The sequence below is a fragment of the Dermacentor andersoni genome, chromosome 2, assembly GCF_023375885.2.
Source record: "Dermacentor andersoni chromosome 2, qqDerAnde1_hic_scaffold, whole genome shotgun sequence".
In the NCBI taxonomy this organism is placed as follows: Eukaryota; Metazoa; Arthropoda; class Arachnida; order Ixodida; family Ixodidae; genus Dermacentor; species Dermacentor andersoni.
In genome coordinates this window covers 68,129,904-68,153,620 of record NC_092815.1, presented here as the reverse complement: position 1 = coordinate 68,153,620, position 23,717 = coordinate 68,129,904, and the positions used below count along the sequence as shown (strand labels likewise).

At 47.6% G+C, this 23,717-nt stretch overlaps 1 protein-coding gene across 1 annotated transcript in view; it reads right to left on the bottom strand.

Annotated features, from left to right (window-relative positions):
- kkv (hyaluronan synthase-like protein kkv) overlaps positions 1–23,096 on the bottom strand; it is a 97,294-nt gene extending 74,198 nt beyond the window's left edge. Inside the window, exon 1 of the mRNA XM_050188894.2 lies at positions 22,970–23,096. The gene's annotated coding sequence lies outside the window, so the exon portion shown is untranslated. The remainder of the gene's footprint in view (positions 1–22,969) is intronic.
- Between the last annotated feature and the right edge of the window lie 621 nt (positions 23,097–23,717).

Sequence of the window (23,717 nt, the reverse complement as noted above, 5' to 3'; positions counted from 1 at the left end):
ATAATGCGCAAACTTGAGTTTCCCAGGCGGCCTACAGCTACCGTGCAGAAAGTTTTCTCAGGTTCGCATTTGAGCTGTATACGATCTGCCCCGAGACAAAATCATTGGTCGGAGACTAAGGCGCGAAACAACGCTTGAGGCCACAAAGCGGCAATGAACTTTGAACGATGAGGAACGTCACTGGAGACGTCATCTTCACGGTCGCAGCTGAAGCTTGGAATAGCCGTAAAGATATTGCGACAATTCCGCGATAAAATCGCGAGCCCAGCTTCGTCGTTTATGATGACTTGCCTTGCGGAGAGCAGGCTTTTTCTGAGGATTATTTGCACACCGGATATAGGAGAGGTTTCTCGGACTCCCAGCTGTACGCTGGATACTTCGCGCACCAATGAGAAAGTGTTCTTGTATGTAGACGTGTGTTGCTTGAAATTAGAAGCGAGAGTATGGTTAAATACATGTTCAAACTGAAGGATTTGTGCTTTTGTGTGTGTGTGTGTGTGTGTGTGTGTGTGTGTGTGTGTGTGTGTGTGTGTGTGTGTGTGTGTGTGTGTGTGTGTGTGTGTGTGTGTGCGTGTGCGTGTGTGCGTGTGTGTGTGTGTGTGTGTGTGTGTGTGTGTGTGTGTCCACTGGGCCGCCCCGTATTATAGTGAACACGTCTCGTAAGTGTTGTGGTCGTCATGTCTCCTCGAAATTCTAAAGAAAGCCTGCAAATTAATGTTTCATGCATGCACTCTCTTCGGCTCGCTTGGTCATCGCTTACGTTGCTTAATGTAGCACCATAGCAGACATTCGAGTGAGCCGGAGGAAGTACTATAACCTCCTGGGAAACGAAATCGAAACTGAGTCTTAGATAAGTCATCTATTCGATTCTTTAAAGGTCCTGAGGTTTGCCAATGTATTTCCTTGGGATTCGAAATACCAGGACTTTCATTAAATGCGAGAAAAGCTTGGAAATGTCGTGTGGGTACACCTATAAAATAATTAGAAGATAAAAAAGGGCAGGGGGATCAATCGGTATAAAAAACCAGTTTGCCACCCCTGTGCTGTGGTGGGGTGGCGGATGTGGGAAAATCAATAGCGATAGAGAGGGAGATATAACTAGAGCACATGCACGCAATCACTGCTGACGTCAAAGAGCTCGAACTGTACACCTGCGATGCGTGAAGCCGCAGTCGAAAACTATATTAATTCGAGCTACCCGATGCACATTGAAATATCTGACAAAAGCGTTTGACAGCGACAGCTGTTAAAGTTTATTTCACGCATTTTTCGCGTCGTCACCCTCAGCTATCATCGTGTTCACTCACCGCAAAAAAGTCACCAAACAAGAAACCTTCATCCGTCTCCATCAGCGACTCGACCTTACCCTTTAATAGTGTGGGTGCATAAGAAAAACCAAGCGCCCTCTTACAAACACTGTAGGGTGTTTGAATGTTTAACGCACACGCGACGGGGAATGAACTTCGAGATGGTTGACAGGCGCCGCGCTAGCTCTCGGCTCACCCACATTCCGACGGTCCATGCAGTGCCGCAGCCGCGTGGCCACGATGCGTGCGCGCCCGGGCAGGTGCGGCCGTCGCGAGAGACGCGTCTTTGTGCCTCTCCCTTTCGCAACACGGGAGTGGCGCATTAAGGCGACCCTTCGGACCCACCCCGGTCGAGAGAAAGGCTCGAGGGCCGCAGCACCCTTTGTTTATCGTGGTGGACGACCCCATTGAAAGCAAGGAAGGAACACGAGACGCGTATATGCGAGCATAATGGCGCGGGAAAGTTACGTTATCGGGCTGAGAGCGGACTCGGCGCTTATACGATTTGGCGCAGGGGAGCGGTTGGTCTTTATTGCGTCCACCGCAGGACTTGACCTGCTGAGTGAGAGTTGCGAGACAGGGTTTCATGAAGAATAATTCAGTCTTGCTTGACGGCGAAATGAAAAGCTCTGTGACGTTGGCAAAAAAAAAGTCAGGCACCGCATGCAGAAATCGATTGATTGATTGATTGATTGATTGATTGATTGATTGATTGATTGATTGATTGATTGATTGATTGATTGATTGATTGATTGATTGATTGATTGATTGATTGATTGATCGATCGATCGATCGATCGATCGATCGATCGATCACACACCACAGTGAATTGTGCGGTCTATCAGGCATAAGAGAGAGGTAGAAGTGATAAAAGAAATGCAGGGGCGGGAGGGGGGGGGGGGTTGCTACGGAGTGCCCATCGTTCAGTTCAAAACAACTAGCAGCGCTGTTGTGGCTTATTAGACATTAAAAAGAAACTGGTATACCTATACTGTTTTCTTAATCGGTATAGAGATGTTTGCGGACGCACGGTTGACGCAGTGTGAACTTGAAGCAACGCTGTGATTTACTTCACAGTTCTGTACCTTCTGTGTCAACCTGCTGTATTCGGTCTTTTTACTTGTGCACGCTTTCACCCCCCTTACTTGCTGCATTAAGTTACGTATTTTAATACACTAGCAACGGGAGGTCGCCATGAAATTTTTATTTTTACTCTAGAGCCTCCTAATTTATTGTATATATGTAGGATAAATTTTGCGCACAAAACAGTCGATCAATATACTTTAAATTCAATTTCTATACAACGCGCATATCTCGATGGAGGAATGCATGCAACCACTGGATGGGGGAAACCTAGAACCTACAGACTATATGCGAATGATCGCTATATACGTTAAGGAAATGTGTTCCTGTTCACTCATGTCGCCTCTGTAGCAATGTTTCATCGACTAGCCTGATAAGAAATTATTGTAATTGCGAACGAATTTATGCGTGCTCGTGTGCACCCCACGAGAGCGATTTTGTGCGTGACGGCTACAAGCGACTGCTTTGAGCGACGAAAAGGGCCGTCGCGCGATCAGATCACTCGTTCTTGTCGCTCGATCGCTCGGTTCTGGGAACCTAGAATTCGTCGCCCGGAAGTGCTATGAACGACTAGTCAATAGCGCGAAGCCGGAACTGGATGTACATAAGTCAAGTACTACCGATTGTCGCACGGAACGAGCAATCTACCAAACTTGGATAAGTGCAAGACCTTCGCAAGACCTTCAGAAATATTTTACGCAGCTGTTTACAGTGAAACACATCAACTTAAGTTGATAAAGCACGCGTCACGCCAGTTTGGGCGCCTATTTGCTGCCATCGTGCCGGCAACACCGGGTCCCTCAATGTCGTCGCTCGCGTGGGGTTCGACTTGCATACGCGACGAGCGATCGAACGCGACAGCCACCTCCGTCGCGTCGCTCGTCGCTGTCGCGCTCAAGATGGCTTGTATGAGGTTTATACTTTAAAAAAAAATGATCTGCCTTGGCTTCGCTTTATAGTCGTGTGCACTACAACGTTGTTTTCTTGTGTCCGTACACTCTGTATTACTCCTCCAGGCCGCACGTCCCCTCTTCCGTCCTATTTACAACAGATCAGTGACCCTCGGGGTACGTATATAAACTCAAAACAACGCAACTGCATGCACATCCGGGCCGAGAGGAAAGACTGATGCGTAAAACGTGACGCGCAGCACGCAAGCTCTCTCTCTCTCCCATCACGTGACCATATGCCGAGGCACCATTGTTTCCCTCCCTCTGTCTGTCTATTACGTGCAGCGGTCGTTATCAAGCTCTTCATTCGTAGCTTCATTTATTAGTCTTACTTTATGGTAAGAAAAAAAAAATCAAATGCATGATTTGCTGACACATGCGATTGGGTGTATACGACTCCAGGACTTGATTGACGCCATTTTGCGTGCGTCAACGAGAAAAACCTAGAAAAAGCGGATATTGTCGCTGTATTTTAACGCTTTGCATGCGCAATCATATGGAAAACACAACGTAGTTTACATTAAAAGCATAAGAAAATTTGACTGTGTTCTCTTATGCGCAGGCGACTAAATTTCCCTTCGAGTTTGCAACCATATACACAACGTACGTACAGAGCCGCTATCTTGTTTGGACAGCCCAACGCAGCCTGCATTGTTTCTTCGATGCTGTCGTCGCGGACATGTCTCTTATTGGCGGCTTCGTCAGACTGAAACAAGCCTAAATGGTCGCTATCCGCTGAGCTGTCTATCGAGCCGTCGATATCGACTGATAGAACACATCACGTAAATATTACCCTGCAGGCATTCGCGGTCTGCCTGTCTCAGCAGGTCCAGTTCGATCCTGCAGGCATCCGTTACATTTATTGGGTCCATTCGGTTCGCCTGCACTTCCTGAACTACAGCCCGAGAGGTGCTGCGCCTCGCTATTTGTTACACTAGCATATGGCATGTCGTTGTCTGCACATCGCAATTCGTTTCGCCCAGTGCAGCAGGGTTTGCGCAGAGCGAGTTCTATTCTGTGCACTGAGCGGGAGAGGTATAGTGCAGAGCTCGTGTATACAGATGCAGGGCCTGGTTATACATGAGCATGGAACTGGCACTGAACTTCCGCAAACCGAGTTCAAGAAGTGCTGGGTGAATCTAATGCATCTCTTGACCTGTTGCTGCAGGGTATTAATGTATTCAATAGTTCGTTGAACGTTCGTCTGGTAAGGCGGTGGATTGTAAAAGGATATAAAAAAAATGGAGGTCGCTAGGTGCAAGTCAACCGACTCGGCCACAGTGGTTCGACGATTGTGCCGCTCTTCTTCTCGTGCGCGTGAACTCAGGCTAAATGTGCTAACGTTTGTCATTCGCGGATTACGGGCGAACGCAGCGAGAATAAATGTTCCAGAGAAGTATCCCAACGCGAAGAAAAGCTCAGGTTCGTCAAGCCACGCACGTTTCTTGCTACATTCGGCATGGTTTCTCGCTGCAAAAGTGTGCACGTGATTTTTGTACATTTTTTTTCGTGCTTGTTCTGCGGAGCAACGAGATGGATCGGCTTGTCTTTCACGCCTGCTTGAATATGTCGCTTTTCATTTCATCTTTCTTTCTTTCTTTCTTTCTTTCTTTCTTTCTTTCTTTCTTTCTCTTATTGCCTCGCGCTTAACAACACCAGATTCAACCGAAAATGCGCTGACAACGAACCGACCCAAAAGCATTACGTAACCTGCTACCCTCTCCGTTTCGCGGGTGGTCTTCCGTGTATTACTACGTCCCGTATTCTTTTACTGCTTCTTGTCCGCACACAAATTCGTCTCGCCACACGGGACTGCGCTTTGTCGCTTCTTTCTCCGGCGTCCTGTTTCTGAAAATGTTCACACCGACGTCATACATAGCAGTGCACGCTCGTCGCAATATACGACCGCTCCTTGACAGTTTACTTTGCGAACCTCGAGCAGGGCAGAAGTCGTTATGACCGCTGCCGGCACGAGGAAGCTCTGTTGACTCGGCTTCAGTTTACATTCCGCGCACGGGCGCCGCTCTCTGATCCACGTAGAATGCCGGGGGTGGCGACAAGCGGCTTTAGTTTCGGTCCGTGGCCCTTCGTAATGCCCCTGCAGCTCTCGCGTTCTGCTCGACACGAGGTTGCAGGTTCGATGTCTGATTGCGGCTGCCGCTTTTTAATGGCGGCGGAATGCTTAAAATCTCGTACAACGAGACTTATGTGCACGCTGCGGAAGCCACCTAGTGCGAACGATTCAGAACTCCTCGACTACATTACGTACGCGGCGTCGCTCAGAGATTGTCACTGAACCAGCCGTGGCGACTCGATGGAAGCTCGTCTGGTTCATCCTCCCTGCCTTCCCGCCCCTTTATCTCTCCCTCTTTCTCTCTCTCTTACGAAATGGTAGGGATCCCACAGTTCTGCGTAGAGCGAAAGGGGAAACTTATTTGAAGAAAGGCAGAGAGATCGACCGGAAGTAAAACTTATCTGGGCTGCTAGCCCCCTAAGAGGGAAATGGAGAAGAAGACCGGTGGTATGGGGACCAGCAAGGACACTCTAGGAATCTAGTACGTACAAATTCGTAGATTTAAGATTCAATAGGAAGTGAGTATCACCGACCGTGAAAGCTCCCGGAGTACTAATACCGCGAGACAAGTATATATAAACGAAATATTGTGGCCCTTTAAAGTGAAACGTACAGCTGTGGTTACTCTCTCCGTATCGAGCACGATCGTTTACCTAAGTTACTGATAGCTATAGTGACGAAAAAAAAAAAGTATTTTTTTCTCAAATTTCTTGCTTTGAAAAAAAATTGCGGTTTGCTGCACATTGTAAGTACACATTTACGTCAGCTAATCTAAACCTGCCTTGCTAAGAGATTTCATGCAGCGTGCGGATGGCTCTCTGGGTTGGCTCATATACGACCCAGGAGGAAATCTTCAATCAGTTCCGCAAGAGCAATGACGAAAAGGCATAAAAATTATTGGACTGCATGCGGACTGATTCAGTACAGGACCTTGCTCCATCCTTCGCGATTACATCATCGAGATGCCGCTGTACACCGTACATGACCAACTAACTCTCCCAGGAGTGAGCGTCCATCTGGTTCCGTTCGGCCTTTCATTCTTCAGCAAAAGCCGACGTTCGCACACCTCTTTAACCGAATGCTCCTTCATGGGCCCGGTCCTCTCCCAGCGGAGGAGGAGGAGAAGGGATCCAGCCGTCTACGCGCCGATGTGGGCCAAGCGGGGTGGAGAAAAAAACAACCGGGAAACAGGGACAACGTCTCGAGCGCAGCGCACGAGATAACGGCGCTGGCGAGAGCGACGTTGTAGCGGAGAAATAAGGCACGCCGCGGCGAACCGGTTGTGTCTTTCTTCCAGCCGGCTGCCTTGCCTGGCTGCTCGGAACGGGGGGGGGGGGGGGGGGGGGGCGCAGTCCTTTGTGACTTACCCGCACGAGGCTTCATTCTCTCGTTATAAACGCTGGAGCCGTGCACACCAGCTTATAGTGCGCCCACCACGCACCGTGCCGATGTCTCGTTCGCAAAGCTGTGTCGCGGGCAGCAACAACCGATCTGACTCGGCGGCAGCGAAAGGGCGGAAGACGTGCGCAGCGTGTACGTGTAATCTCGCTGTAAGCTGTAGTTGGCGAGCTTCTTGGTTAAACGGATGTTAAGTAGCAGCGAACTAGCACTTTGGGGCCCGTATTCACACAAAAAAAGGAAGAAGAAGAACTCTTACGCTAGAACTGTCTGTAAAAGCATGTGCCAGCCATTCGCGATGTTGCACTTATTAGCGAATGCGGCCGGTCAGCAGGGAACAGCTCTTACGGACGGAAAGCTTTGCGAGTTCGGTGACATACACGAGTGTACATTACAACAATGAGCTTGTGGCAGGCGCGCTCTCTCTCCCCAAACAAGCTTATAATGTGTTTTCAATCATTTTTCAAATGGATGTGACCTGCTATGATTCTTGCAGAGCTTGGTCTGGCTTACTATAATATAAGCTAAAATTCTCTTTATTTTATTTTATGGGAATTAAATGAAAGGAATAAACGGCCTGCAGGCACATTCAGGCTGAACCAACGTGTTCCTCTACACGCGCTCCCCCCTCCCTCCCTCCCCCCCTCTCTCTCTCTCTCTCTCTCTCGCACATACGCACGCAAAAGAAAGAAATGGAAAAAGAATGACTCAATTTTATCTTGTAACAGAATGGACAACTGGGCTAGTTGGTTAACAACTTTCTCTGTTAACCCCTGTAAGCGGCATTGAAAATTTGACGAGGCCATTCTTTTATCTTTTGTGCCTGACAGTACAGCAACAGCGATGGATCGTGACGGGTTTCAAATGAATCACCGCTAACGCGCTCGTGTAACTAACGTAGGTCAGCTTACGCTGGTAAACTCCTCTTTTGAAATCGTCAGTCTTTGTGCGTGCAAAAAAACATAACCGACTAGTGGAGAAGATCGCCGCTGAAGAACTTTTTAAGTTGTTCTCTCGCCCAAATTGTGTCAGCGATGACGTCACCACAGTCGTTGTCAACATAACTTGCCTTCAATTTTTGATGATTTCCTGCCAGCCATTGACAATTTGTGACGTGGAAGTGAGGTACACCCCGATTTCAAGTGTCCGACACGTTGCTGGGGGGTAATTTACGTTTGCGACGCTTTCCCGCAGGCCATGCCAGTTTCCGCCCCCGATAAAATCGACCTATTATCTACTTAACGAATGCTATAGCATTGAAATATCGCTACTTAATAATCTAGTTTCGCCAAATTTTATCACCTAGTGGCTCTCCAAAGGCTTTCAAGCATCCTATCATTGTCGCCTCTGTCTCAATGCACTGAGCATTTTCGATAGGACACTTCGTTTTCCCTTATCCTATATAAGCCGTATTGAAAGTTGCCCATAAAATTGACTCGGTGCACTCCCAAGTCTGTGAGCTTTTACTGTAAAGTAGTTTTCTGTAGCATCCTAAATGACCAAAAGTTTCCTAATGATGAACAAAGCACAAACATGCAGTCTGTAGAAGCATCCCGCCGCACATCCACGATAGGAATTCAGCTGCTAGTTCAGCTCTGTAAGTGAGCGAGTAAAATTTTTTTACGCAGGATGGCTCTCTGGCCAGGGGAAAGGGAAGGGAAATAAGGATAATCAGGGCTGTAAGTATCCATTCTCATCTGTCCATGTCTCTTGCGTCGGAAAACTTTGGTAATGCAGCACCTGCTATCCAAACGTTCAGCCTTGGTGATTCTCAGTGGCATTCTAGACTTCCCAATGCGGTCGTCGCACCAGAAGTCGGTCAAGGCGCTATTGAAGTTTCTACGTTCGAGTGGCCTCTTATAGAGACGTTGATATGTACGTCAGTGCTTTTAACACACCTTCCATTTATTTTCCGCGCGTTCGCTTCCTTTCTCGTCGATTCTTTCCATCCTTCTTTCTCCCATTATCCTTCCCCCAGCGTATGCTAGCAAACGAGGAGCTTATCTTTCGGTTAACCTCCCAGCCTTTACCGTCTAATTTTTCTTTTCTCCCCTCTCTCTTTATTCGAATAGCTTCTCGGTACAGCTGGCAGTTAAAAAAAAAAGAAAGAAAAAACTATACGTCTTTCCGACTCAACGCTAATGCTAATTTCCTATTGTCTATTTTGGTTTTCGTCCATGAACATCGTCATCTTGAAAACTAGAAGGGTGCGAATGGACAATATTTCGAATGTAGTCGACGTATACAAATATTATCGAAAAAAAGTTATAAAAAAAAGAACTTGCCCGGAATGCTGATTTTATTTCCTTTCTATTTTCAGAAAGCAAGAATGCACGGGAAGAAAGTGGGGGTCACGCTGATGGCCTTCAAAGACATGTGATATCGTATGCAGACGCGGGTCTGGTTGACTGGGCACTTATGAATCAGCACCTTGTGAAACCCCGTAACAAACTGTGTGATTATCACACCGACAGTGCAAAGTTAGACCATATAGAAGGTCAGGGCTACGTCATGCCTTACTACCACCGTACGATAAGTATTTCCGCCTTGCGTTATGCAGCAGGGCGTGCGGCTGCGGAATGCCGCACGACAGAGTGCATTTTCATACGACAGTGCGGCAGTGTTAAAAACCTTGCAGCAGAAAAGTACGACAGACTCTCAAAGTGCCCACAGCTAAACCGACGCCCCTCCCGTCACACTGGCTGCGTAGTGGGGAGAGAAGTGGTTCGTTGCGAGAAAGGAAAGGTTGGCGCTATCTTCTGCAGCCCTATAGTGCAAGCCAAGTGTCGCGTGCGTTCGGCGTGTCCCCCTCTCCTTAAACTCTTCTTTCGGAACGGCATTCATAAGCGCGCGGTTGTTTGTCAACGTATTTACCTTCGCCTGACGTTTCTCAACAAAGCTAAGCCAAACATGGCAGCATTCCAACGAGGCGACCGGTATACCGTCTTCCGTCGCCTGAACACTTGTTATCGCCGCGTTTTTCACTCGACTCTTCATACTATTTTTGCTTCTGTGGAGTAATGACCGCTAAAGCGCTGCGAGGCTTACACACGAAAGAGTAGACGAGAGAGCAAACGCAAAAAGTAAATAAAAAAAACAAAATCCGGTGAGTATTTACTTGCGAAACAGTCGCGCATGGACTCTCGACTTCCCCTCGCGAAGCAATGTCGCCAACTTCAAGGTCAGTCGTCGTTGTAGAGTCCACACTAGACCCGCGGGGTCGCTAAACTTCTGACGCTAAAAATCGCTCACCGTGTCTAACACGTCTTCAGAGCGATCAACGAGGGAGCCGTCACCGCGCTTTTTTTTTTTTCTGGAAAGGAACTTTCTTCCAGAAGGCTCGAGAAGCAAAAGGGCCATTCACTTTTCCCCCGTCCACACAACCACACAGCCGCGCGCACACATGCATGCACGTAAACACACACGCGGACACGCGCACACATGTATACACGTACCGCTTGAAAGTACTCAAAGAAAGGGAATGCCTTAACAAAGACGTTTGGTTCTCTCTGTTCAATATGGGAGGGACTCGTCGCATTTTTTTTCTTTTCTGTAAAGTAGTGCCTGCCTGCACCGCACTTCTCCCCCATGCAATACCGGTTTATTCTTTCTATCAACATAGTTTCAGTTATTAAAAAAAAGAGAACAAAAAAGCTTTGCTTGCTGATGCCACAGAGTCACGAGACGGTAAGATCAAGGGCTCGTCATTGTATGCGTTTCCTGCGAGAGTCCCAGATTCCAACGTGGCATTAACCCAAGCCGTCGTGATCGATGAGTAAGTCAAAGTCGATGAGCAAAGCTGCCGCCGAAACAAACTTGCTTTTTTGTGCGAGGAGTTCTAGATAAAGGGAAAAAATGGTTAAGGAGAAGCGTCGATGGTAATAATGGTCCCTTGTGCGTATGAAAGCTGTAAGTCATCGAACCAAGGAGAGAAAATGCCTCCCATTATAGTAACGACAGCGAGATATAGGTAATTATTCGTATCACGCCGAAACACACATTTTCCGTAAAGCACAAATGCGCGCATTGTCTTCTTTTTCCTGTTATAGACAGTCAGTCACCTTAGCACTATCGCGTAAGGCTGGCTAGTAAAATAAACCATACGCCTTCGTGACAACCTTGTCGCAAGCATGCCTACACTTGCCACTCTTGTGGTTCCATAAATTGGTATACAGCACATGTAGTGCAAAATTATATTTTAATATATTTTTAGTTCGTTTACAACGTGAGTGTTATTTTAATGCAGATCACTTCTTCGTTCGATGTTGTTATTACCGCCTTAAATATAGCATGGAAAAACATTGTTTCCCACATTCATTTAGCCCTGCGTTTATTTCTTATCCTCTTTTTTAACAATAATAACAAACCTATTATTACATTTATCCGCTGTGACGCTCACAGCGCTCGATCATCAGTCCGTATTATTGCTTTCACCTGTAATGACTAGAATTCGCTAGTTCGGATATTGGAAGCAATGAGTCTTCTTCTTTCAGCTCCGAGTTATATCTGTAGTGAGCTATGTGAGCACTTCTAGGTTGAATTCACAAGCAGCATGTATAGTGAGGAGCATACAGGGTGTCTTTCGTATAGCTGCATAAAATTTTTAAAAATTACCTGTGGCAGATAGCAGTATTCTAACTCTTGGATTAAATTACTCGATGAGGCCGCCATTACTTATGCAAGAAATGAAAATGCTTAATTGAATAATCAACATAGTTAGGCAAATTTGCTTTCTTATTTAATTTATTTACGACATATATTTCAACCTCCGAATCGTAGCTAGGGAGTATGCAAGGCATATCGCCTTAGAAGGAATTCTGAGGATGACATCGGTTTCGAGATATGCGTCATCAAACTTGCCGCAAAATGTACTGTTGTTCCACTTACTTCTTTCTCTCTCTTTCTTTTTGACTAAACGCAGTTTTATGCATTGAAGCACAGAAGTAACTGGAACGCGAGTGCATTTCGTCGGACACATTGGAAATAGCATCTCGAAAACAGCGCAGTCCTGAGAGTTCGTTCCAAAATACACGTTGCAAACTCACTGGCTACAATTAGTTAATTAAAATATGTGCCGTAAGGTAAGTAATTGAAAATATAGTTAGTGTATTTATGTTAATTATTCGGGTAAGTATTTTGATTTCTCGTAGAAGTAGTGGCCGCCGTTACGAGTAATTCAGTGCATGCAGGGTCGGAATTGCGTTGTATGCTACGGGCAATCTTTAAAAACTTGGTGCAGCTAAGAAAAACAAAAAAAAAAACATCCAGTACATTGCGTATCGTCGGCTGCGCTAAAATCCAATTCCTATTAGCCAGTCTGCTCGGTTATAAAGCTCGAAATTTAACATCATGCACAAATCGCATGGGCCATCAGCTTGCAATAAACAAATGCAATAACGCTCGCGTACTCGGATTAGGTCCACGAAGAACCCGAGGTGGCGAGAATAATCCGAAGTACCTCACTACGGCGTGCCTTACAATCATATTGTGCTTTGGCAAGCAAAATTCCAGAATTAAATTTTATTTAGCTTGCAATAAGCGTTGAAGCGAAGCAGTACTTGTAGGCTGAGCTTTCAAACGGCCTTTCTTTGTGACGAACAGCGGCGTATATCACGGGACACTCAAAACTTATCGCTATGAACAAGGCTGCACGACTGATAAACGTAATATTGCGTTTTAAGCACTCGTGTGCTCGGCTCGCAATAACAACTTCGGTGAAGCATATTCGCACTTGTAGGCTGAGCACTCAAACAGTATTTCTCTACAGTAAAAACCAATCCTCGACAACGAGCCTGCTCGATTGGCGTGACATCTACGTAATACAGGGTGTTTCAGCGAACACTTTCAAAAATCTTTAAATGTTGCCTGTGGCAGATATCCCAACTCTAGTTCATGAGCAGTTCTACTCGAAGCGGCAGACAATACTTGCACAAAATAGTGAGATGCAAAATCGACTAATTAATAAAAATTGACTAATTATATTTTAACTATTTGCATTATGGCCCATATTGCAATTTACAAATTCTAGCCGTGGAGTTCGCAAGGCGGATCCACTTAGAACGAATTTTCAAGATGACACCAGTTTCGAGTTATAAATTCCCTAACTTTGCGGAGAAATGCATTTGCGTTCCAGTTAATTTGTTGAGAAAACGTCGCTTCATGCACTGAAGCACAGAAGTAACTGGAACGCCAATGCATTTCTCCGCAATGTTCGGGAATTTATACCTCGAAACTGAAAATTCGCTCCAAGTGGATCCGCTTTGCGAAGTCCACTGCTAGAATTGGTAAATTGCAATATGAGTCATAAAATAATTAGCTAAAAAGTTAATTAGATAATTAGTTAATTTTGCATTTCAATTTTTTTTTGTGCAAGTAGTGTCTGCCTCTTCGAGTAGACCGGCTCATGAACTATAATTATATCTGCCACAGGCAACCTTTAAAAATGTTTGAATTTGTTCGCTGAAACACCCTGTATACGGCTTTAAAGCAACCGTGCATTGGCAATTTCAAACTGTCCCACACAGTGCTTTTTTCGTCCTTCTTTTTCTATCTGTGCTTGTGTATAATGCCTGCGTTCGCACATGTCGCTGTTGTAACACGTCACGTGGAAGATCCACCAATCAGCGTTTACCAAAAGTATGCATAGCTATCAAAAGAGAAAGCAAGCCAGGCGAAAAAAAGAAATTCTGCAAACCATCACGGAATAACTGACGCAATAGGGGCTTCTTAAAATGCCTCTGGGAAATCAGCAAGATGACCGCGTTGCTTGCAAGCTCACGTTCATCACCTACAGTTAGTTACGCAGCAACACACGTTGTGCGAGCAACTGCAAGTTCGGCGATCCCGTTTTTCTTGTTGTGACATCCGGTACGAGTCACCAAAAAAAGCAATCTCGGAGCCTTTCTCTTTCTTTTCTTGCTTTCTAATAATTGAGTGCAAGTGAGGATTAATTGTCTTTCTACGTCCACATACACGCGATCCTATACACATCGGTGCGAGAAAGACACCGTACCTCCGGTACACCGCCTGGCGCAACACAATGACGAATCTGGGCGACCCCTTTTACCCCACCCCCCTCCCCCTCCTCCTCCTTTCTCGAAGCAGCGCTGCAGCATCGACGCAGCTTAAAGCGCTGTGACTATACGGTGCCGCTGCTCGCGAGGCGTTTCAAAGTGTCGGGAAGTAACGGCTGTTCCGGATGGAGAAAAAAAAAAAGACTGGTTCCCGCAATGGCATAAGGCCCGTTCCGCCGGCACTTCCGGCAACGCTATCAGCCCATTGAAAGAGGCCCTTCGAGAGGTGCTTCGGAAACGGCGCTCTGCGAGACAAAGGTTTTCCGGTGACTCCTTACACGTTCGATTGCGGGTGACCACTGGAGTGTGCTTTATATACTTCTGGTTTTCGCTTTCTTTTTCACGTAAACGCCGTGGACCAATCGACTCAGGTCGCCAAAAATACAGCACGCGTAGAGCTGTAGTTTCGCGCCGGCTATATTAAAGCCTAGTCTTTGAAATGGGTCATACTTTCTTTCTCTCTATCTTCTCACGTGTCCTTTATTTCTCATTATCTCCTTCTTGTACGCTTCCGGTGTCGTCACAGCTGCCATATGCTACCTATGCACCTAGGTCTACTCAGGCGTTAATGGTGTCTCGGACGATCGATCATATATAACCGCTCACGCCTCTGGCTAGTCCTCAAGAATTATTAGCCAACTTAACAATTGTATCTTATTGTAAACAAGACCTTCGAACGCAAAAAAAAAAAAACGAAAAGTCATGCTTAAATTGCTAAACCTTTACACACAGTCACCCGCAGGACTATTAGTCGACTGAGGAAACGGCAGCCAGCGAGTTAAGCACTGCGCAGCTTCAGAATCGCTGAACCAGTCCTCCGTAACAAAGCCTAATCAACCTACTGCAAGTGTCAAGGACACTTGCAAAGCTATCGGTCTGCCGGGTCAAAAAGGAAGCTACGCGGCAAGCAATCCGCGAAGGCCTACCCCTCACGGCGCATACGGAAGACCGCTAAGCTGCCTCGGCGGCAGGCAAATGCTTCGTGGCGCGCGCAACAACCAGGCTTGCGCAGTAAGTTCCAGTCGCCGTCTCCTTATATATGTGTGTATACTCACTGAGACAAACGCAATGGGCCCACGTAGCACGCCTGGCTGAATGCTGCGATGAAGCCACCGAGCGCGGGCGGCCGGGGCCTCGTCCCACGGCATCGTGTACGCGAGGCGAGGCCTCGGAGACTCTTCGCGAGCAGTGCAGGCAGCGTGCGGCGCTTGTTCGCCCCCGCCGCCACCGTCACGAGGCCGAGTCGGATGCACTCCACACACTTCGCTCACGCTGGAAGCCGCCTTCCTTGCGTGGCAACGCGGTGCACCCCCGCAAAACGCGCCGCGCCATGTGTTATTACACGCCCGCGGAGAACGAACGGACTTTTCTTCTATTGTCGCCCATGTCATTTGCCGCGATGCGCAAGCAGCCGATGCGCCCGCGTGCCTCCGGCTGGGAAAGTGCCAGGAGAGACGCGCAGATTGAAAGGAAGAGAGAACTGAAGTGTAGGAATGCGTGGGGGGCTCGCAGTGGGGAAGAAGGACGGGGAGAAAACGAGAAGCCGCGGCTGAAATGGTCGCGAAAGCCATGATGTGTCGCTACGAGGAAGCGCGAGGAAGCATATAGCCGTGTGGTTGGTTATGATCTCTCACGTCTGCTGACCGCAGTGTGTTAGTCGTGACGTTGTCAAGAAGGAAGGCGAATATTGCAATCGAGTTGACGCGAGACGAAGGTCGCAGCCAGAGCAGTGCTACATCGTAATGCAGCAGCTGTGGCTCTTCCTTGACGGCGTAAGTGCCCGCAAGTTCAAGGATATTCGCGAAATCCACATCGCTTTGTGAGCTACACTCTTCGTGCTATTCGTTCAATAAGAGGTCTATATTTAGAACTTCAACTAATGATATCAAATAATGATATCCTAGCCGTTAATCCAACAGCTTAGATGATCAAACAATTCGACCCCATGTGGTATATAGCGAACGGACTTATAGGGTTCGCGATGACACGCACTATAGTATCAGCAACAGAACTTGCCATACATGTTTCAGGCCTTTTTCCTTGCGGTCTTTACTTGAAAAACGAGATTCCTGAAATTCGCAACCCGGTTGGCGTCGGACAAAAAATTCAAATCCATGTTACAATGTATTCCTATTCGATTGCAACGGAAGCAGTTGCCGACTCCGGAAGGTTTGAGCCGAACCCTGAGAGGACGTTTGCTTCCTAATGAAAACCCGTGACCACTGCAGTATTCTAACCACACGCACGTTCTGTATACATGTATACGCGTTTTCTTTGGTCTTCTGAAAACAGATTACTTCCAGTATAGGGTCGGAAACAACGTGTCGACGGGTCTCTGGAGTGCAAGAGCCTCGCTGTGAGTAAACATTAACGAAGGAAAATCATAGGGGGAGGGGCTCATATGCTTCTTCTGCAGGGCACAGAGAAGCGGAGAGAAGGGTGCACTGAAGTGTGTAGCAATCTGAATTCTGACTATCTTTCTTTTTTGTTCTATGGTCAATACGGTCATTGAGTTCTGAATTCTGAATAGAAATGGTGGAAAGCACGTGAATCGCTCTGATAAGACGTCTTTTCTTTTACGTCATGCTTTGTGTCGATAACCTGATATACTTATTGGTATCGACAGCAGTGTGGCTTATGAGAAAGGCATAAGCGCGATGAAGCAGGAATGGTTGCCATGCCGCACTCTACGGCGAAGGGAAAGTTGCTTTCCTTTATGCCGCGCTCGGATAGAGAAGATTTGCTTGCGCCTAAAAAAAAATATGCAGATCTTATATTGAAAGTTATTTGAAGGCCGCTATATTATACACACGCCAAAGACTTGAAAAATTATTTGACCGATCAGCTTACTGTCCGTTTCCTACAAAGTATTTACTACGGTAATTGCAAATAGAATCAGGAACACCTTAGACTTCCGTCAACCAAAGGACCAGGCAGGATTCCGTAAAGGCTACTCAACAATAGACCATATTCACACTATCAGTCAGGTGATAGAGAAATGTGCGGAATATAACCAACCCTTATATATAGCTTTCACTGATTACGAGAAAGCGTTTGATTCAGTCGAAACCTCAGCAGTCATGGAGGCATTACGGAATCAGGGTGTAGACAAGCCGTATGTAAAAATACTGAAAGATATCTATAGCGGCTCCACAGCCACCGTAGTCCTTCATAAAGAAAGCAACAAAATCCCAATAAATAAAGGCGTCAGGCAGGGAGATACGATCTCTCGAATGCTATTCACAGCGTGTTTACAGGAGGTATTCAGAGACCTGGATTGGGAAGAATTGGGGATAAGAGTTAATGGAAAATACCTTAGTAACTTGCGATTCGCTGATGATATTGCCTTGCTTAGTAATTCAGGGGACCAATTGCAATGCATGCTCACTGACCTGGAAAGGCAATGCCGAAGGGTGGGTCTAAAAATTAATCTGCAGAAACCTAAAGTAATGTTTAACAGTCTCGGAAGAGAACAGCAGTTTATACGATAGGCAGCGAGGCACTGGAAGCAGTAAGGGAATACATCTACTTAAGACAAGTAGAGACTGCGGATCCGGATCATGAGACTGAAATAATCAGAAGAACAAGAATGGGCTGGGGTGCGTTTCGCAGGCATTCTCAGATCATGAACAGCAGGTTGCCATTATCCCTCAAGAGAAAAGTGTAAAACAGCTGTGTCTTACCAGTACTCACGTACGGGGCAGAAACCTGGAGGCTTACGAAAAGGGTTCTACTTAAACTGAGGACGACGCAACGAGCTATGGAAAGAATAATGATAGGTGTAACGTTAAGGGATAAGAAAAGAGCAGATTGGGTGAGGGAACAAACGCGAGTTAATGACATCTTAGTTGAAATCAAGAAAAAGAAATGGGCATGGGCAGGACATGTAATGAGGAGGGAAGATAACCGATGGTCATTAAGGGTTACGGACTGGATTGCAAGGGAAGGGAAGCGTAGCAGGGGACGGCAGAAAGTTAGGTGGGCGGATGAGATTAAGAAGTTTGCAGGGACAACATGGCCACAATTGGTACATGACCGAGGTAGTTGGAGGAGTATGGGAGAGGCCTTTGCCCTGCAGTGGGCGTAACTAGGCTGATGATGATGATGATGATGATGATGATGATGATGATGATGATGATGATATTATACATGAAGCCCACAAGAGCTCGATAATAGTTCGATGTTTACTTGAGCCATCCGTAATACGCACGCGGTGCGGGCCTGCTTTTGCGATGTATTGGAGGGTCACGCATTTCACAGACGGATAACATTCTCCAGAATAATAAAGTGAATGCGCCGATCGACAGAGTGGCCTTACTTTCAGCACAGCGACTCGCTACCAGTCACCTTTGGTCTAGTCTCCCATGCCGTCTTCAGTGTGTCTACAGTACATGAGCGTAGATGGTTAAATCTAGAGCTGTTATTATTGTGATAGCAATTATATGGGGACACCACAAGCAAATTTTTGCCGCCACCGTAAGGTTCCGTGTATATTTAAGTATATGTACGCTTTATCACATGCGTTATATGCGGGTTATATTTCCACACCGTTCTATCGCTATTTCTCCAGCGCCGTCTTTTCCCACAACACATCAGACCGTATAAGACGCAAAAAAACGGAGTCAGACGTAGCCTTTCCAAGTGACTTTAGTCATTCAGAGATTAAGTGGAGTAGTCAGTGATCTTGCGCGAGGCGCGCGTAGCAGTTATAGTTGCAGGGAAGAACGTGAGTGGCGGAATGAGGGTGAAGGGAATAAAGGTGTGTAAAATTACCTCAACATTGCCACCTGGGCACTATAAATGGCAGGGTCGCGGCTACCGTCATTGCGAAACAGCCCCGGAATGCAAAGAAAGGCAAACACCCTGCACCACGCAGGTTCCGGGCGCACAAGTAGGTACACATGTTGCGAATACGCAAGTAACCACGGGGAAACGCGAAGGGAAGGGCACGCATGTGTGGCTTGACACGGTGCTGGCCCCAGTGCGAAAGTAAACGCAAAGGGCACAGTCAAGCAACACCACCACCACCATGCCCACGTACTGTATAGAGTGCATCATCGTATATGGGGTCATCACCGTCGCACCGAGCACGCCGCAGCAACGGCCTCGTTCGCTCTGGTTCAGCGCCTTTGTGGCGACGTTCACCCCCTCTCCCCCGAATCAGCGCAGCCGGCGAAAATCACAGACGCCGGATTACGCGTCCCTCTTGGAATGTCGTCTCGTACCTGCCGGATGGCTGCAGCCTCTCGTGTGCACAGTGCCTCTCGCCTCTCAAGAGACTCAACGTGAAAGGCCTTCTTTATTTCTTCTCTCGAGCAGCCTGCTTTCTATGCGCACTCTGTAGCGAACAGTCCAGCTGTGCAGTGTCCCTTCTTGGCTAGCCACGACTACCCTTCAAGGTGAACTGGTTGATCCGCTAACCCGAACTGCCCCGCGGCATGCGACACCGTTAGCTTCGCTTTTCCTCGTGTCGTTCTCGAAGCCGCCGAGGCAGCCGTGTAGTCCCGGATGTCAGCGTCGTCGAACACGGCACGCTTATAGCTGTGGGCGCGAATAATCGCGCTTCTCCTTTACTGGACTCTGACGCGCTGTGTTTGTCGCCTCGGTCTAAAGATATATGCGTCCTTGCGCATAACGAGGAGAATGCGACAGCCGTGGAGCCTCTGGATCGCGCACTCCTCGGAATTCTTTCCTTTTTCGTTCTTTTGTTTCTTTATTTCGACCGTATGTCGCTTCTTTTTCTTTCCTCGGGGAGTCGGTCGGTCGAGCCTTGTCCTTCGCGTCAGAGAATGCGGTCGCGTGCGAGCGAGCTCTGTTGCATATATATACGAGCACCGTTCCGGCGCGTGCATTTTTACGGTTTGACTTGCCGAGCAAACTGTCTCCCCCTCCGACTGCGCGCAGATCGTGACAAGGGTCGCATACAAGTCTAGAAGCGAGCACTCATTTGCCATGCGTAAACGTCTATACCGCGACGAAGGATTCTTTGTCGGCCGGCCTGGTTTTGAGCCTTTTGTCGTCTCGAGTAAGGGATATTTGCTGCCACGACAGGACGGACTCCACGGTTACAAATAAAAATAAATATGTTGAAACAAAGGACAGCGACGGCACGTATATTGAAGCCAAATCGACTGAGCGCGTTGAGTTGCCATCTACGTGGTTACGCAACGCTTAGACAACGAATCCTTCGAATGCCACTCAGCGCATGTCGTAAGGGTCGAAAAGCGAGACCTTGCTAACACGTACTATTTCATTTCAGGAGGGAACCACTATACATGTTTGCATTTGGCGTTGGTTGCTTTATCTCCTCATCTGGCGCTCTTATAAAGCAATATTTTCTTTTTATGCAGCATGTTACGCTATATGTTTCACAATCGCCGCGCCTTGAAATAGCAAACTGACACGCGTCGGCTGTAATGAAGTTTCTCTGCTGGGTTTCAAGCTCGACAGTCACTTTGCTCATATTGGTACTGCATTATTCTTTGCATCGAAATAATTGTGTCTCCTGGCATTTATTCGCCAAGTATACTTTGCGTATAAATATGTGCTGTCTCTCCCTCTCCTACCCATCTTTCATGTCCCCCCCCCCATCCCACTCCCATGCGTAGGGTAGCAAACCGGTTGAGCTAAACTGGTTAACCTCCCTGCCTTTCCTTCTCCACTTCTTCCTTCCTTCCTTCCTTACGCTGTCAACATTTCACTTACACGTACCAGTTTGCTCTTTCTAGATGCCTATCTTTTAGCTAAATGCAAGTAGGGCAGGTTAAAAGGGAAGTAAAGCCTAGAAAGAATCGGTACATATCTCGATGGATGCTTCAGCTTGACGAAGCTGGCGAAGCCGTGATGCCGTTGTCATACTGAACAAAATTTCTTCATTAATGAAATGAGGCGAACAGCATACGCACCTAATGCTTCTTAGAGTATAAATGCCAGCGAAATTGCTATCGTTTTACTTGAATGTTCCTCTCCCAGTTTACGAACAGCTATTCATTACGCTTGTTGTTCCGCCTTTCACTTGCGCTCTCGCTTTGCTATACTGCGGTATGCGAAGCTTGCCGACAGAGGCAAAAAGCTCCCGACATTCCACGTGCGCTGACGGCTGAGGATTGAGTCTCAGAGTCGACGTCAGCAATCCAAACAAAATGTTAGTTCACCCTGTGGGAATGACTCGTTGTTAACAAATAAAATATTTGACGCATGCGTTTGAATGTTAGAATTAATGTTCGGGAATTGACGCACTGCCTTCTAGCTATCGATTATAGCTGAACGCGCGTGCCTTTATCGAGTCAACTTGACTGCATGCTCTGATTGCATTTTATTCAATTCAATATACGTGCTGAATTCTCTGTTTCAACAAGCAAAAAAGCCACAGTTATTCTCTGCTCCGTGCTTAGGGAGACGGTTAATTCGGTAACTTCTGGCTGTCGGAATGAAAATCGCGTCCCCAGCAAAAAGGAGGCAAAGACTATATTGTAGTACACGACCTCGCAATAAGGATGTTTCCCCAACTAGAAGCACACACAACAGTTGCATTCCTTCCTCGAGATAAGCTAAATTGAGGGCCCATATTCACGCAACTTCTCTTGCACCATAGCCGTCCGCGATTGGCCATCACTGCCGCGATCGCGTCGTTATCTGTTCGATCACTTTCATAAGGCGATGGGTGCCGGCGAATAACAAAGCGTTCTTAAGCAAGATAAGTTTTCTGTAAATACGGGCGCTGAATTTCCGCTGGTGCGAAGATTTCGTGTGCGCTTTGTATGGTAGCTATGGTGGCTGTGTAGCGCCGGTCGTTGCATATTTGCCACGCTTACAGGGAATTGTAAGTTAAATCAATTCGCAATACGTGGTGTTATGTATAGCGGGCCCAAACTTAACAGTAACTGTCGACCCTTAGTATAAAAAAAAAAGAAAATAAGTTGAACAGACTGTTGATAGGTTCTGCGTGTGCACAGTACAATGGATAATGTATTTTAATGTGTACTTATCAAACTTCAATTTATTTCTGACGTCCAAGGCGTACGAGCGGTAAGTGTATAATCTCTTGTCACTCGTTGTTAGCTAACAAAATATAAAAGCTTTATTTTCTTTGGCGTCGTGTGCCATAAAGCGGTTCCTGAACTTTGGGAAACGACGAAGGAGCGCGGGCGGAGGGGTACGGGTAGCTGCGCACGAAATTAGCATTGTAGTAAATGCCGGCAATGGCTCCGCCTCGACGGCGCTTTGCGTATGCGGCCGGAAAACTGACATTCATGTCACCGTTTACAGATGCGTATTGACGTGGTCACTCTGTCGTTGTGGCCATAGTGCTACATAATAACCCTTACTTATACATACCGAAAGTAGTGCAATATGACGAGGTTTATTTATTTGGTTAGTTAAAGGTGACAGGGCTGTGCGACTTAATGACTGAAAAGGACAATGATGGCATATACGTTGGTCTCGTTCGGCCCGTACTAGCGAAAATCGGCGTGTGAGGAGCAATCCTCGGCCCATGCTGTATGCTAAAAGAACTTCACCTCGATGACAGTGGCCAAGCCAAATTCGCGATCACCTGTCACTCGGCGAAAGTGGTGCTGTGATCATTAGCGCACGCTCGCTTCGTTTTTATCCGTCAAAGGAGACGCGACTGTCGGTCTGCTCCACGTCCCACACTGCAGTTCGGCGGCGTATGCAGCAATCATTGCTGAAATATTAATCAGAGAGCTTTTAAGACTAGGAAATGCCGAAAGGGTACATTCAAGAATGGCAGGCCATGCATGAAGTGTACACACACGGACGACGCAGTCACGAGGTCGTCGCTTGAGCCCAACGACGGGCGGCACACCGGCGACGGCTGATCACCGCAGGGTGGTGACCGTACCTTCATCCGGTTCCAACTTTGAAGGAGGAGCGGTTGTCACCCTCTGTACTCCGTGTTCATTGGGCTGACACCATGCTAACGAGTCATATAGCCTCGACTGACACTGAATGAGAAAGCGGCGACAGCTGTGCAGTCACATGACAGCAGGTTTCGCGCACGGACACCCGCGAGACCACAAAGTCGTGTCTCGGCGCCGTCCACACGCGTAGATGAGCTCTCACCTGGCTTTCGCGCTGGACACGGGAGTAGAAGCGATGGCCAGCCGCTCCGGAAAGGTAATCCAAAGAGTGGTTTCTCGGCGCGAGCGCAGAAAGGGGGGAGCACTCAGGGATGCTTCGGCAAACTGGTTGCTCCACGGGCGCTCATGACCGACTGGGCGACTCGAAGATCGGGGTCGCCGCGAGGAGTGCTCGTGACGTCACCGAGGCGTGCAGCGAGGGGGAGACAACAGGCGGCCCCTTCTACTTCTTTCTCGTGATAGCGAAGGAGGCGGTGTGGTGGTCCGGTGGTCGGGGGAGAAAGCGCGACCACGTCGTTGCACCGGCTCCTACGCGCGCCTGGGCTACGGAGCGGAGCGCCAGCGCTGATAGAGCCGCCTCGATAAACGAGCTGCGGCTGTTCCACTGCTGCGTTTACACCGCTTTTCTCTCTCTCTCTCCCTAAGGTACGCCTGCTGCGAAGGTAAGACTCTCGCGAAAGCTTCGAGGTCTGCGAGAGAAAGTGGTTCTACTGTGGGAATTCGACGAGATGCCAGCGTGGAACATGCTTCTAGTATCCGCCAGAGAAAGTGATCGTGCTGTAAGGTTGTTGTCAGTGGGGGGCCAGAACCGTTCATTACAACTGGAACTGCGATAAACCAGGGTTCGTTTGAGAAGCGGAGAGCGGATCCGTTGTGGTCGTCGGTCAACAAATTAGCAAACTCTTTTCGATATTACAAGAAGTGTGAAAGCGAAGATGAAGGAAGCGCGG